The following is a 16,731-nucleotide window of genomic DNA, read 5'->3' on the forward strand; positions in this document are numbered from 1 at the left end:
TCTTTTCATTTGAAAAGCACAGAAGACGTGGAATCTTTTCATTTGTGCTCTTTTAGAAATGCTTTTAGAAAGTGTTAAGTCTACACATCATGTATTTGATTTTAAGTGATGGCACTATGCCAAGAATACAGTGTTTTGTAGAATCTAAGGGAGAAAAATTAAGCCTACATGTTGTAGGCTGTTATTTTGTAGAAATCTCATTTCAAAAAAGTTTTTATTCATTTTTAAAATATGCCACATTGCCATGTAGAAATGTGTGGATTTCCTCAGTATATGAGGAATGAAAGTGTTATAATGTATATCTTTATGCATTTTATATTTTTATTGCATTTATTTACTTCCACAGTATTACTGCTCTGTCATTATCATGTCAATTTGCAACATCAAAACACTTCAAAATGGTTCCCAGTAACATAACACCATCCATTACTGCACAGATCTAGAATCAGGAACCCTGCTGTATGACAGAGAAACTCTGAAAAGTGGATTAATTTAAATTTAAAAAAGTAACTCCCCTCAAATATAGAAAATTTTTAAAGAGTTCATAATGTATAAAATTTTCTTTTCATCTCAAGTGTAGGATGTATCACTGGGTGATGTTCCTAGGAGACAAGATCTTCAGTCCAGGACAAACAGTTTACTTTCAGTACGTTTTCCTTAAAATAAGTTGTTGTCAATTGAAGAGAGTCATGTGTTTGCTAATGATTCAGTGGCAATATTTTCACAGCTATTTTTCAGCATAATTAGATAGCATTATGGATCTATGAATCTCTTATACCTGCAGATAGTACAAGTTAACCAAACTAGTTAATCTAAGCAGTAGGATTTAATATGATTATTTAAAATAGAAATTGTGGCCATACCATGACCTGTGGTACTTATAAAATGTATGTTGGAATCTAGATAAATGTCAGTAATGGAGATGTTTAAACTGTACTCTGAATGTGTCTTAGGGAGTGCCCAAGGAACTTTTTAAAACAGCTAGTTTGAAAGAAGTAATTTCTCTATTGAATTTCATATATTGTTTTCTCTTGTTAATCAAATCTATTATTGGTAACATTCTCAAATGTTTTGTGCTTTTGAATGGTTCGGTGCTCCAACAGAAACTCTGACAAAAAGAACACAGGAACTGGCTTTTTCAAAATTAATGAGATCACTAAATTCTGTCAGGATAGGGAACAAGAGGTAATGACTTGAGATATGACTGTTGGGATAGTTTTTTCCAAAGACTTTACTGCTATTACTAAACATTGTTACCTTTATCTATGAAGAATGAGACCAGACTATTATACAAACTTACAAATCATGGATTTTTTTCAGATGATGATGATTTGTTTCCAGCCTGTAGTGAGATGAAATATGTAATTACCTCTTGAGGTTCAAATTTTAGAACTTCTACTTTAATACAATATCAAATATGTATTTTTATAATCCATCTGTGCTTAGTGCCTTCCCAGTATTTAATCACCTAAACCGTAAGAGATGCACAAAAATCCATGTTACTTTGTCATGCCTTTGCCGCAAACAAGTGCTAAATAATTGATACAAATAAAAATAAGGTTATTTTTTTGCTAATGAGCTTGCTACTGAGTCTTGTGATTAACAACAAAGATTAATAATAGAGTCAATATATATCTGTGGTACTTACTACACCATTTTTTCTCTTTTCCTGTATTTTTCCTGTTACTTTTTAATGTGTTTCTGCTCAAGTCAATTCAATATCTCAGTAGACAAAATGCATGAAATAACACCAATTTTCTTTGGATCTACTCAAAAATAAACTGGAAAACTCAATTGTCAAGTCAGATTTTTCAATCAGAAACACGGGAGAAGAGCAATAAATGAATTTTAAAATGGCTTTATTTACAGAGGTATGATAAAATGTACATCAAAAGGGAAAACTTTCAAGTGCAAATAAGACATTTGCCTGCCTTTTTTTTTTTTTTTTTAAACCAAGCACATGCAAGCAGTGTAGGTTTTATCTGTAGCCACAATAGTACTAAAGAGACAGATTGAAATGCACATTGAGAAAATTAAAAATCTAAGGGGCAAATACAGGGAAGCCACATCGAGCACTCTTTGCCTTCTCTTGTAAATGAGAGTATGTTCTTCATGCCTGGCTTTGAATGCATCCTTTAAATGATATGCTCCTTTTGTATGGTGTTGCCTGAAAAAATCAGTTTTAACCTGACTGTAAAATTATGAGATTTGACATAAGAAGTTGATTATACGGATCGGAACAGTGAGAGCCTCTTCCTGTTGGCACTTTAACTTATAGTGCGTCACACTTGCAAACTACTTTACCTTGCTAGAATGTGCCTTTTTTCACTCTTTGAGAAATGGAACCTGGCTGGAAAACAGTAGCAGCTTCTAAAAAGGGCTTTACCCTGCCAGTGAGTGGTACAGGTTATTTTCCAACCCAGGTCCTTTATGGATTTCACCAGGCAATATTTGTCAGTCTTTAAGTTGTAGGAGGTGCAATTCAGGTGTCTGCTTCTTCCCATTGCCTGCATGCTGTAAACCTGCTCATCTGGGCACGCTGTTCCTAAGACGCAAGAAGACTGTTACACTTCTAAATACAGAACGTTAAGAGCTGAAGCTGATGACTTTTTCTCCGTGGGGTTCTCCTGAAGAACGTGCTGAATGGGGAGGATTGTCATGGGACACACTGTTTGAAATGAAACCTTGTTTCTTACAAATCTCACAATCAGACTCGTCAGCTCTGGTGCCTGGCAGCCTGTTCTCCCTTGGAGATGTTGCTATATTGCCTTTGGTAACTGTGCTCAACCACTGGTTTGTATTCACGGAGCCAAGATGCTCAAGCCGAGTGGCCCTATCTACACTTAGCAGTGGTAATTCAATGTAAGGGAGTCTCATCGAGCCTTAGCTTTCTCACTGGAGAGCTTGTTGTCTTACATGTGATTATACCCACTACGTAGTCACTATGAACTGTCCAGGAAGTGGAGGAGCAAGCTGGAGCCCTGAGATCCAGTTTTCCAGAGTCACCAATTGTCAACTTCCAATAAATTTCCAGCTCCGCAGGCTGTGTCAGCAGCTCAATAAAACAAAGCAGCAGCTACCTGGAAGCATGGCTTCCAAGGAACAAATTATAAAATTTCTCCCTAAAGTTGATTTGTTTTTTTCTTTCTAAATGCTTATGTAGTCACCTCATCTTCCTGGACTGAAATAAAGTATTTCCTTTTTCCTTTATTCCTTTCTGTGGGGGAGTGTGTTTTTCCAAATAGTAATTCTTGTGACTTGTCCAGATACTCTGTAATGAATAAAAAGAATATCTACCCAGTGCAAGGCATTTATGCGGACCCCCTGCTGAATTATTCACTCCCTGCTGAATTGAATTTGGGCACCTGCTCAACCTTTGCTAGCCTGAGCAGCAGCCTCTAAACCTCTCTGCACGCTGTTTACTCAAGTCTTAAATTATACTATGGAGAAACCCAAGGAAAACGAAAAGCACAGAAAAAAACTTAAATTGAGATTTATGCTTCATTGGTGCTTAATAAAGAAAAAATCCAGGAAGTGTGCTGTGCTGAGATCTTGGGATTGGGATTTTGTCCATTCATTAACTTCACATCAAATGTTCATAGCAGTGCATTGTGGATCTTAACTACAGCGTAAATTATGAGCTTTGGAGCCTAATTATGCCAAATAAGAAAATATCAGACAAACTTCAGCTGCTGTTTATATGATCCGAATGATTGCATCACATTCTTTTTGTTTTTAAGGCCACAGCCAAAGCATAGCAAATATTGTCCTGTGCCACTCAGCTCTGCCAGCAAGCTAATGTTAATTTCTATGGTGGTCTTATTGCTGAGGTCAAGCAGCCTTTAAGAAATCATTTTTGCTCCTCCCTTCTACCAGAAACAGTGGCTGCACAACCTTGCAAATTGGAAAAGGATTGTTTCTGAAAGAGTATGCAGAGTTGAGATGTAAGTATTTGGAAAATTTCTGCAAAAGAGCTCAAGAAGAGAAAAAAGAAGGGGCAAGAAATTTGGAAACACTTCAATAGTAATTAACTGAGGTGGAAAAACCTACATGAGTTAACTTCATGATCATGCTTGAGTCTCCGTGATCAGAAGTATGCAGCCACTAAAGAAAGACCAATGTAAAAAGTATAAGGATCAGCTTAAAGAAGAAAGCATATTCTTAGCAGAAGCACAGATGAGTTGCTGAACGATTTGTCTGTATGAGTATCTCACAAATATTGTTGAAAGACTGGAAGAATTGATGCTATTATTGACAGAAGTGAAAAAAACAGATTTTCCTCACTGCATTCATTGCTCTTCTATACAATTAGCAACACATATTCTACAGGAATAAGATGAGATGGCTGATTTCCCTAGCACTTCAGCTTTTAGGCTGCTTGAGGTTGATCTGAAATGATAAGTATGGGCTTATTAACTTTTTTCTATTTTTCCCAGGAGTCCGGTGAAGCTTTTTAAACAGTTGTTATAACGGAAGATGTTTTAAATCAGTCTGAAATATTTTCTGTCATCAGTTTGAGCTTTGTAGAACTAGATTGACACTTCTGGTGTTTCAGACTCTTAGCTAATATTCATGCTCAACTTGATCAAATATCTAACAATATATGTCACCAGTAGTATGATTCTAATTGGAATTCTAAATTGAATTTTTTAACAAAGTCAGTTTAACTGGGAAAAAAAGTGAGTTAAGTTCACATAAACAGTCTCAGTGGTTACAGTAAAACTACTAATTTGCTTGCAATTCAACATCTGCACAACTGCTTTCATCACTGAAAGTGAAAATTATCTTCTTGTAAGTGTTAACACATTCAGATCTTGTCTGTATTGAATTTGGAGGAGACAGAAGCCTCAAACTCATTCACGGAGTTGTATGTGCCCACCAGTGGTAGGGTTCCAAACTTACTGAAAATGTGGATGCCAAGTTTGCAGTCAATGAAAAGTGCAAGGCTGTGGAGTAAGATAAACAGGCTGAAACCCTTCAGTATGCTGGAGATAGAACAATTTACATAGCCTGGAGTTTTCTGTGTTTGGTTGATAGTGTTCTCGGTACAACATAGCTTATGAGACCAAGGATTTATTTTTTTTTCTATTCAGAGGAATACACAATGTATGAAACTTTTAGCAGAAAACAATTCTACATGAAAAATCTGAATTATTAGTAATAGTCATGACATTAATTAAGGTGATATTGGCTGAATATCTGTTATTAGTGATTTAGACAATAGGAAGAAAGTACAGAATTAACAATGGGTGAAGAAATCATGTGCTTTAACAAAAAAAGAAAAAAAGAAAGAAAGGAAAAAAGCACAAAGGTTGAATCAACCTGCCTTTAACATTTTGGAACAATTGTTTTCTCCTCCACAGTAACAATCGAAAAGGTGTAACAGGATATTTCATTAATTGGTTTTGGTTTTGTTTTTTAAGAAAAAAAAGAGCACTGCTATTTCAAAGGATTTGGGTGATGTTCATCCTTTCTTAACTTTTATAGGTTTTGCACAATCTGTGGGTTAATTCATTCTCAAGTTTCAAACTCCCATAGTAAATCATGCACCTTTATAATGAAAATTTAATGAGAAATTGCTGCTTGGGTGTGGTATGACTGAAAAGGAGAGCAGACTTGGTTGGTCCATAGGAAGTGTTTCTAAAAGAGGCTCTGAAAGAATCTCTAGAAGATTCTGTGCAGGACAGGAGTGGATGAGGAGCACAGACTCCTGTCTGGTGGCAAAAGTGTAGCCTGATACTGAGGGTTTTGGTTTGTCACATCGATGCATTGGCAGAGGGCATAGGCTCCTAAAGCAGACATCATTCAAAAGACTTCGGTGATGGTTCTACTGAGGAAATAGAGGCAGAGTTACTGTAGCATGTCAAGGATGTGGGTATTGGTCTGCTTGGTCCGTATAAATTGCCATCTAAATAGATGCTGTAAAGAAAGTGATGCACTGCTGTGGATTTATATCTATTGATCTAATAATGTAGTTTGCCCAAAAGATTTTGTTTTATTTTTATCAGGGATTTTATGCAAGAGCTTCATGGGAGATTAAAAGCTAAAAATGGCAGCAAAGATGCCATACTAAGGCTTATTAGCTTCCCCCCTATATTTCTCTATGAAAAACGTTTCTGACAACCTCGGAAAGTATATTGCAAAGAAATGTGTTTAAGAGATTGTGGCCAGCCACAAAGGTTAATGTCCAAGTTAAATAGTTGCAGAAAAGAGAAAAGTAGAGAAGCTTAATGGATTGGAAATTGGTTGAAGGGCATAAAAAAAGAGTAATCTTAAACACGACCTTGGAGAGGACCTGGTATTATGTGTTCAGTGAAAGCCCTGTTTCAATGAAGTATGTATGTGGTTGGAAAAAATGGGTAATGGTGTACATAAGACAGAAAACTTTTATGTGTTTGGGTGTATATTTTTATTCAGAGGATGTTGCAAAACACCAGATAAATATGTTCAGAAGGGAGCTTTCAGAGAAACCTCTTCACGATTATGAGTTTGGGTACTGTCGTGATTCATGCAGTTCTTGGGGGAGATATACAGACACATGCAGTTTCATAACGTTTAAGCTTGGAATTGATAAGGAAAAATCCTATTAACGTGCACAGTCAGAGTAATCCTGTTAATTATATAAGCACTAATCCAATTAGTTTAGAAGTCCTCAAGACATTCCACCAACATTTTCACCAACCTCCATAGCATTGCCATTAGAGACCTCTGATGCTCCATTTTAGCTTCTCAAGAGTGAAACAATTAGTACAGTTAAGATAGTGTTCTAAATGTTATACTCCGTGAAACTTAAAATGCTTATTTCAGTTTCCATTACCATTAGTTTACTGTCTATCCTGGCCTGTTCCATTTTGTTAGTCTACATGCTACAGTGACAAGAGGTCAGCAGATACCACGATAACCCACAGGTTCTTTTGATTCACCAAATTCTCTTCAATCTTAACTTGCCTCAGACTTAACAAGAATTAGGCAGAGCAATAATTAGTAGAACTGCATGGCACCATTTCTAATTGAGATTGCCAATCAAAGGCACAGTACTGGAGAAGGAGGGAAAAATAGGATTGAGCTTCTGAGCTGACTTTTTCTGTCAGACCTTCCAGCCACTTGGTCGGGTAGCTAGGAGAAACAAACCTCATGCACATAGCTGTTTGATATCAAGACTTTTGATCTTAGAGTTCAACACAGTGTTACAATCCATGTGGCTATAATGCTTCTGGCGTGTTCTAGTGACTCTTTACCGTGTCATGTAGGTATTCAGCTGCCTCTGAGGTCGCATGAGGACCTCGGAGGCAGCGTTGCATTGTGCAGTCTAGAACTGCTAGAGAGCCCTGTATGTCTGTGTGCTACAACTGCTCTTCTGAGAGAAGGGTGGTGCCTCCATGGGAGCTGTAGGGTTGCACGGATCATGTAAGTCAGCCAGTGTGTATGCATCTGTCAGCATCTGTCAGTAATGTAATTTTCAACTTGTTGCTTTCACAGACTGCACTATGTAGTGGAAACCCTTCTTGCGTTCCAGCATGCCGGATACTTGTGGATGGCTCTTGTGTTTGATGTGACTAATAGTGTTATTATCATCCCTCTATGACTAGTCCAGGTGAATATTTTTCTACTTTCTAAAGTTCTGTTTAATTTTTAGATAGTTTGGCTGAAATCAGGCGTTGAAATTACAGAGGAAGGTGATAATTCTTTGGTGTATGGTCGAACACAGCGCATTTTCTCTAATGATTCCTAGCTTCTCTCAAATTGAGGGACATATTTAAAAAATGCTTCATAGTCCAAGACTGATGTTGCTTGTTTGGCCATCTTTGTCTCTGCTTATATGTGCTGTAACAGCAGAAACTGTTATTTATGTGCCTTTCTCAGATGCTCCTTCCTGAGGGTGACTCTTCTATAAGTGGCCTGTGATTGTGTCTGAGAATTAGGTCATTTTTTGACAAGTTGAACGTGACTAGTGAGTGTAGCCATTCATGCCTGTACAGGTGGCTTCACTCTCCTGTTTCCACATACTGCAATACTTTCTACTGCACTCTCTTTGAGGTTATTATTTATGCTTTTAATAGTCATTGGTACTCCTGACCCATGCAAGAAATGTTTTAACTCTTGTAACTTTAATCTCAGTTGCTTTGATACAGATATCTTGTATAGTTTCAGCGATTTAGAGAAGTTTGTAGCCGCCTAGTGCCAATTTAACAGGTTTGTTTCCCTTGTCTCTTTCTCCTTGGAGGGGTGCATAACGTAAAAGCAACTCATAGGGTAACAATTTTAGCCCTTGGCCTGATATATCAGTATACAAACGAAGGTGAGCGGATGTTTCCATTAACACTGAATTTATAACAGTCTACCACGTTATATACATTAGTAATAAGCATTAAGCAAATAAACATTATGCGTGTGCCCTAAGTAACAGCATGACATGAGGAAGAGAAAAAATCCCTCAGCAGTTTAAATTGTTACTCTCAATGGGATGAGAGGTGCAAACCAGCTGTGGCTCTTCATGCTTTTTTTCTTACTGTTCCAAATGAGAAGGGGATTTGGCCTGTTGACTTCAAGGCCTCCTTAGGCCTATTATAGAAAATCTGAAGCCTTGGCAAAATAAAGAATAATCACAATGAGCCTCAGTGTATTTTGGAACTCTCAGTTCAGAATAAACCTTTCTACAGATAGAGCTGGATCTGAAGCCCGCTGAAGTTAACTGGAAGTTTTCTACTGGCATCACCAGATTATGGATGGGGCCTCATCAGAGAAATATTTTCTGTCATTCAGGTGACACACAGACTACTATGGGTGAGGAAAAGATCACAGAGGATTCCATGCTGCTAATAGCAATGGAGAGAACTGATTTTAGTGTCGTCTTTCAGGGTACTGGGGATGGTTTCCAGGCCATGATTTTCCTCTTAACTGTGCTTCCAATATGTCCCATCTGAAATTCCTGCCTGTATGAGGCAATGCCTCATCTACTGACTCTTTATTTAGTACTATACTCATAAATTGCCATCAGGTCTCTAAAAGATGGTGTTAAGCTTTTCTTGTTTCCGCTGTCTATGTTAGAATGCTGTCTGTATACTCACTGACTATATTTTTTTGGCTTAAATCAACTTTAGGCTTAACATTTAAGGCAATGGCAACTGGAATATCTGATATCTCAAGGTTCATTCTAGCTCAATTCAAATCCCACATCTCACATTTTCCACTTCTAGCTTGTAGATTATCATGCTCTTTCTTGAAAATAGGACTCTTCTCAAATAAGATTCTCAATGAGTGTAACCAAATTCTAATGTCAGCCCATGAAATATGATTATAAACTAAAATGTCGGAACCCTGCAACTTCCTGCCTACCCTCACTAATGTTCTAGATGCTCAGAGTGCTCTCAGAATGGTACCTATCTTGTTATTCAAAGTAACAAAATGTATCATATCAATAACAGCAGTGTTCTTATTTTAGCTAATATAGTAATTTACCTTTATTATCATGTTTATTTGTCAGTTGTCAATATAGTCTTTCCTCTTCTTTGTCACTTCTGAAGACTGAAAATGTATGTTAGTGATCCAGCTAGTGAGAAGGCAAGGAACAGCTGGTAAGAAGAAAATTATTAGAGTTATTGGGCTGTCCACAACACTCATAAGACCCATTTACCAGACTTATAGCTGTTTATGAGGAAGCTCTCAGTAATACCTCACCCTTTCAGCTGAGTATTATCTATCTACAGGAAGGCATAAATACCTATCATGTTGGTAACAAACCTTAAGAAGAGATTATGTTCAGAAATAAGTAGGGTGGTGGTGTTTTATAATGGAGGTAATTCTAGGAACTGTGAATTGCCCTTTTATCTCAATGAAATGCTAAATCTCATATTTCAATATCACATGCTGAGCACCAAAGCTGTAACTCAAGCATGCTAGAAACTGATGAAAATTCTTCCCCCAACATATTTATTTATGTGTTCTAGTTGCTTGGTTTTCTTTCTGTATTTTGTGTGAGTTACCTTTATGTCAGAACAGTCAAATTCACAAGTTTACCAAAGAAATCTTTGCCCAAGTTATGAATTAACAAGACACATTAATTACAGTAAGTGAAAGGAATTCACTACCAGCAAATTTCAAACACTTTATCTTTAACATTAGATATGCTCACCAGTATCCCATGGATACTATGATTATTGATGTGTATGTGTCTGTTCAGTTTCACAACATCTTTTGGGCTTTGAGAAACTGAAGTACTCAAAGAATATTTTACATTGTCCTATATTTTTGTCATTACAATGAATCCTGTAAAGTAGAACCTCAAAATCAAACACTTTGATCCATGTCTGATGTTTGATGATGCTAATATTAAAAATATCCTTTACTGTTTACTAATTACCCTCCTATTCTCTGTGCAGTTCCCCATTACAAAGTATGTGATGTCCATAGGAGACCCCTCTTTTGAACATTTTTTCCAAAAAAATTTTCTTGCAAAATGCTCATAATTAGCCAGTGATTAAGGACAAGGTCAGATGATTAATAATAGTTGAGACTAATATTCATAATATTGGGAAACTGATATGTCTATACAAGAGCTACATACATTTGTTTGCCACCCAGTCTCCTGTTTGGAAATAGTTCATCTTGTACTGTGGTCTTATTGGGACAGAGATTATAGTTTTTAATGTATTTACTTAGTGGATTAAGATGTGATTTACTGAAAGCAGGGAGCTAGTACTTGTTCCAAAAATGTACGCATTGCTCTGATTTGAAGTCATTCTATGACACTAGCTGAAAGAACCAGAAATATTCCCTGACTTTGGCGTTAGGTTCTTATACAGGAAGTTATCAAGCTAAATGCAACTACTTGTGCTTAAACCTGAATATGTTGTAGCATATGGTTTTGGGCTGGAGGTCATGAGTTAGACAGCAGGATGAAGCTCTGTTAATGTTATTTTTAGTTATCTTCCATCCTGGAAAAAAACTTTGCATGAAGAAATTGCTAAAAATAATGTGACATGGTTAATGCTGCCTTGGGAAAAGCAAGTTATTGGCTTGAAATTTCTTTGTAGAAGCGTTAACCACTTGTGACTGGCCACCAGCTGGATTTAGCTCCATTGACCACCACTCTCTGGGACCGTCCACCCAGCCAGTGCAGACCGTTCGCTCATCCAGGCCATGGGCAGCCAGTTTTCCTACAAGAATTCTATGGGGAACTGTGTCAAATGCTGTAGCAGCCAGAATAACGAGTCAGAGTGTTCTTTTTTCTTTCTGCAGGGCAGGGGTCATTTTTTCTTACAATAGTACATACTTATGCTCTCGTTAAAGCTCTTCATAATTAGCAAATCAGCAATTAGGCAGCTTTTCTCCTATCAGCATCAGACCGCTCTAACACGCGCTGTGCAGACCAATCACCTTCTCGTTCACGCAGCGGTAACTTCGCACAGTTCAGCGCTTTCCCACAGCTCAGTGTTGCAGCTGTCGGTTGTTTTTCCCTGCCACCTTGGCACAACTCGGCAGTTTCTGATCTTTCTCCCAAGGCCTGTTTCTCATCAAAGCCTAGCTGCTTCTCAGAGGCTGCGCAGAGCTGACAGGCCGATGTCGACTTGCCTCTCTCCCACAGAATGCTTTTCGAAAATCCAGGTAGACAATATCCACAGCCTTTCCCTCATCCAATGAGCAGGTCGCCCTGTCGTAGAAGGAGATCAGGTTTGTCAGGCAGGACCTGCCTTTCATAAACCCACTGACTGGGCCTGATCCCCTGGTTGTCCATTATATGACTTTTAATGGCACCCGAGATGACCTGCTCCATGACCTTCCCTGGCACCAAGGTCAGACTGACAGCTCTATATTTTCCTGGATCCTCCTTCCTGCCTCTCTTGTAGATGGGTGTTACATTTGCTAATTCCTTGGAGTTCCTTGGAGCTTGTGCATTTGACCCAATGAGGTCCATCCTTGCTGTATCTAGTGTTTGGCCCATTAATTCAAATAACTTGGGCTGACTGAACTAAGAAAGGGGCCATGTGTGGAGAGCAGAAATTGGCTGGTATAACAGGACCTGCTTCCCCAAATTACAGCAACCCTAATACTTTCATACTGTAAGAACCGTGTAGGATGGTGTTGAACAATACAGTGAGATTATTGTTGGCAAATGCTCGCATTTTAGTGGCAAACAAGGATGCAGATAACAGTTACTATACCACATCATTTTTGTTGGCACAAATTAGAGTATTTTCAATGCCTATCTAATTTCTGTTTATTTCATTTGCAATGCCCTTGAGTTGTGGACATTATTTTATGTAATGATTCTACAATGTCCAGCAAAATGGGGCTCTACTTGTGATTGGGAATGGAGATGGTAGAGTAATAATAATAACAATAATATTAATAATAATAATTTCATGATATCACTTTATACTGTGATCTTGTCAGCACTCATGAGTTAAGCAGTGTTGGACTAGTCCAATAATTAAATGGCAGGCCGCCAGGAAACACTTCTGTTTAACAGATGGTACTGAACAAGTAAGTGCCCAGGCATGGTGTTGGGACATTGTGTTGTACCAGGTTCCACCAGACATAACACTGAGGTCTTGACCACTTACAGCCATGAAAATTAAATGTCATTAAAAATCAATATACTAACCACAAGGCCTGACTGCAGTGCTGACTGTAATCTGCAAAAAGACTTCTTCTGACTGGTGGTCACTGAATCTGGTCGATATTGGCCAAGTCAATCTTTGAGAGTCTCTCTGCCAGGTCTGCTTCTCTAGTGTCCCTGGTTAAGGTTCCTTTTCACCTTGCACATTACACCATTTAGCAATGTTGCCCTGTAGTGTCCCTAAACAGATCCTGCATCTCACCCTGGGTTTTGTAATAGTGAATGCTGTTGCCTTCCTATGTACGGATCTGACAGTTAAGCTACAGTGTTCTTCTGGCCTCTATATCTAGGAATTGGTCTTCTGGCTTTCCTTGGGAAAATGCTGAATTGCAGATATAAAGGTATTTGAAATGGATCTGTGACTCAAAAATGTGTATCCTGCCAAGAAGGAAGTGATGTATTTGCTTTTTACTTTTCCATTTTTATTCTTGACTTGCACAATTCTCAATAGTAATTTCAAAGACTTCATCTGCTTTATGTCTCTTCTCTTTTACTGAATGTCTCACAGAGAAAGGATGACTGAGGATAAAAAGGAGAACCTTCCAAAAGTATCTATCTCCTTTTAGGAAATCCTTCTTTTATTTATCTTTCACACCAAAGGAAGAAAATCTGATTTTAAGTTCAGTTTGCTTTTCTTCTTTAGGCCTTGACAAACAGTTCAGGAAAGAATTCAGATCTACCCAAATTTATATCCTAGCCAAGTAGCCTGAGCTGAATCTAAGCAGATGAGTAAGGGCTGTTTAGATTTACTATGCTGTTTCTTTGGTGGCTCTCTCCACTTGATGACCTGAAGTGTGACTGGTAAGCCCCCAATTTAGGAACTGGGTGCATATAGCCACTACAATTGTCTCTGTCCTGCACATCCTGCAAAAATTTTGTGCAGTGCAAATCACTCACACAATAAACAGGTAAGTATCAAAATGTTGCTAATATTTCCTTGTCTTTTCTGCTTTCAAAGCCTCCAGGCAATACCCTTCAGAACTCATATATACATCTTTTCCTGGGCTAAAGAAGAAAACACTAATGATTATACTGGACAGTCCTTGCAGTCATTACTGTATTGATGGTACAAAAAGATTTATGAAAACTGTGACATTCTCTCAGATCCACTTGTTTTGTTTTGTTAATCTCACTTAGGCCAGCTGCTTAGCCTGTATGTAATACCAGATAGTTAGAAAAATTAAGAATAAATAAGAATGTCTGCTGGTTAACAAAACAAAATTCTAAACAAATAGTGTCACAGTTTGTAATTATTTAAAGCTCAGAAAGCTTTCTGGGAAGGCAATGAATTAAAAAATAATAGGTGAGTTCATGAGGGCTGCCATCACCATGAAACCGTCTCTCTAAACAGTGCTACTTACTCACTTCAGGATTCAGGTCACAGTCGCTCTTCTGGCCTTTAATAGAAGTCAGTGACTTTGGGGTATAAGCAGGGCATAATTATATTGCCATAATGAACTACCTCCTGCATGTGTATCCCCTACCTTGTACTAGAGGGAATTAGAATGACCTCAGCTGTATGTCATAGACTGTTAGCAGTGAGCCCAGGTACATGAGGATGAGCTTAGTCTTAACATGGGAATATGTAGTGAACTGGGAGCTGGATCCCTAAAAGGACCTGGGTCATGCGACATGTAATTTTTAGATGTCTAGCAGTTTAGTGAAATTCACAGGCCCATGAGAAGTGTCGCAGGCAACACATGAAATGCAAGGAATGAGGAACCTAGAGACTGGACCCTCAAAAACCAGGAAGCTTTAGACAACTCATAAATCACAGACCAGACAAGAAGAGGCTGATTTCCTCTCTCAGGGACCAGGGTCTCTTGAGATTCCTAATCATGGTGGAGCTATGCACCTAGCCCTGGCTTAGGCTCTCCTTGTGAGGAGTTACGTGTGTAGAAACAAATACACCTGAAACCTAAGCACTTGTGTTCAGACCACTCTCCAGAGAGTCAGGGAGCATTTTTTAATTCTTTGTCTTCTTTGATCTGGAGTAGGGACTGAAGTTTTGGGGTGTGGGTGTGTGTGTGTGTGTGTGTGTGTCTTTTTTTTTCTTGCCCATCCAAGAACAGTGCCCAAACCACTTGAATACCTGGATTCTGGATGGAGTTTTCAATTGCTCCTAGTGAAGAAGTTAAACACTGTACATATAATTAAAGATTTAGAATTTGGCAGCAGATGAGTAGGAGGTTAAGGATCTCTGCAAATGCTAAAAATTGGATTGATTTGCCCAAAATCTCTCTGTGGACCTAACCCTTAGAAAGCGCAACATTTGGAGTCTGAAACTAGTGGGATTTCAGGTCTGTAGCGGCTGTAACAGTGAACCTCTCTGAGCTGTGCAGTGTAGCAATGAAATCTTAGACGACAACTGAATTTAGTGTACTTACGTAATAACCAAAGCCTCACTCTTGATATAATATTGTAGATGTCAGTAACGTAAACTTTCTAGCTGGGTAAACTGAGGCACAGGAAAATTCTGACTTGCACAAAATCACATGAAACTTTCAGAAAATGATGTATACATACCAGTCCCCTTTTATTTGCATCTCTCTGTTTTTCATTTATATTAACTCACATTATTTGTTACGTGCATGTCTCCAGGAAGAAGTGTCTCTGAGACAATGGTTATTGGCTGTCCCATAAATTTCTAAGAGCTCTCTCCAAAGGTCAGATCCTCATGGAAATAAAGTCAAATTATTTAGTGTTTTAAATGAAGGTTAGTTAGCTCATGAAAACAGGAATGTTTGTAGGATTCCTGGTCCTGTCTACTTTCTTCCTTTCAGGCACACACTCATTCCTAGAAATGTGTTTCTCATGTTAGGAGCTCTGATCTAACCATCCTCATATATAAAGTTATGAAAGGATTTGGTTAGGGCATTTTTATTTTTATCCAGGCAAACGGCCAGGATAAAAATTGTTGGCCCCCCTGGGCCAACAAATTTTGAATCTGAATCTCAAAAAGTCAACACAAAGGAGGAGAACACAAGGTCAATGCGTTTTTCCAGCTTTCATTTTAGCTATCTGGGCAGGCAGCGTGATATGTTAAAACTTTTCTTTTCAGTCAGTGTTAAATGAATGTGCAGCTAGAGATGCACCAAAACGATGATATTAAAGTAAAAAAAAAATCCCTTGAGAGCATGCCTCTGTACTTCATCCCCTCAGCATAGTTAGAACTTCTTCTGGCCAACAAAGCCAATCTATAGCTATTATATCTCTTTGTCTCTTTTCATATCTCCTAATAGAAGCACTGTTGTAGCTGCTGGCTAGAAAATTAGCCAAGTGAACTCTGTCTGTCTGTCTGTCTCTCTTCTCATCAGATTACTGGGAAAATTTAACAGTCTCTTGCTTTCTCATTTTTTCTTTGCAGACTGGTAGCACACTGGAGGGGCTTAGAGTGAACCAGTTTAACTCACACATATCTCATGTAGTCTTCACTGTAGTTGGTGGACACATCCTTATTCTCAACCTTTAGGGAGAAAGATGGCTAGAGTGTGTAGTTACTTCCAGATGGTGATTCAGGAATGTGGTTCATTAAGAGAAAAGTAAAACCTAAAGCAGCAAAACTGAAAGGAAACCAGGAGACAAAACAGTGATCTATGGGCTTATGAGCCTTTCATTTCAGTAGGGGGGTTGAGGAAAAGTAGCTGTCACTGTCAGTTTCTGAAACCCAGCAGCTGACAAACACTTGCTGGGACATCTGTGTGCACTCAGGAATGTAGCCGCCCACTCATCTGAGAGGTGAGGATTGCTACTGCTTGTGACTGGCCAGAGGTGTCCATCACCTCTCAACACTGATTCGCAGAAAACAGACTCTACAAATCGAATAGAGTTATCCAGCAGGTATGTTTACTCCGACGCCGGGGTGCAAGGGGATTTCTCCACAAAGCTTGCACACCCACCACACATTTTACCAGAAACTCGTCGAGTGTGGATATACATATTCATTGATCACATAACACAAACATACATATGCATGAGTGAGGCTGGGTTAGTTCGAAAGGCTGATGTCAACATTTTATGTTCTCTTTGCACCTGCCCATTGCCTCCTGGGGGGTGTCTTTGGGAGGAAGGCTCGTAGTCTTTCTCACCTTGTTTTTCCCCCGGAGCATGCG

Source organism: Strix uralensis, chromosome 30 (assembly GCF_047716275.1).
Source record: "Strix uralensis isolate ZFMK-TIS-50842 chromosome 30, bStrUra1, whole genome shotgun sequence".
In the NCBI taxonomy this organism is placed as follows: Eukaryota; Metazoa; Chordata; class Aves; order Strigiformes; family Strigidae; genus Strix; species Strix uralensis.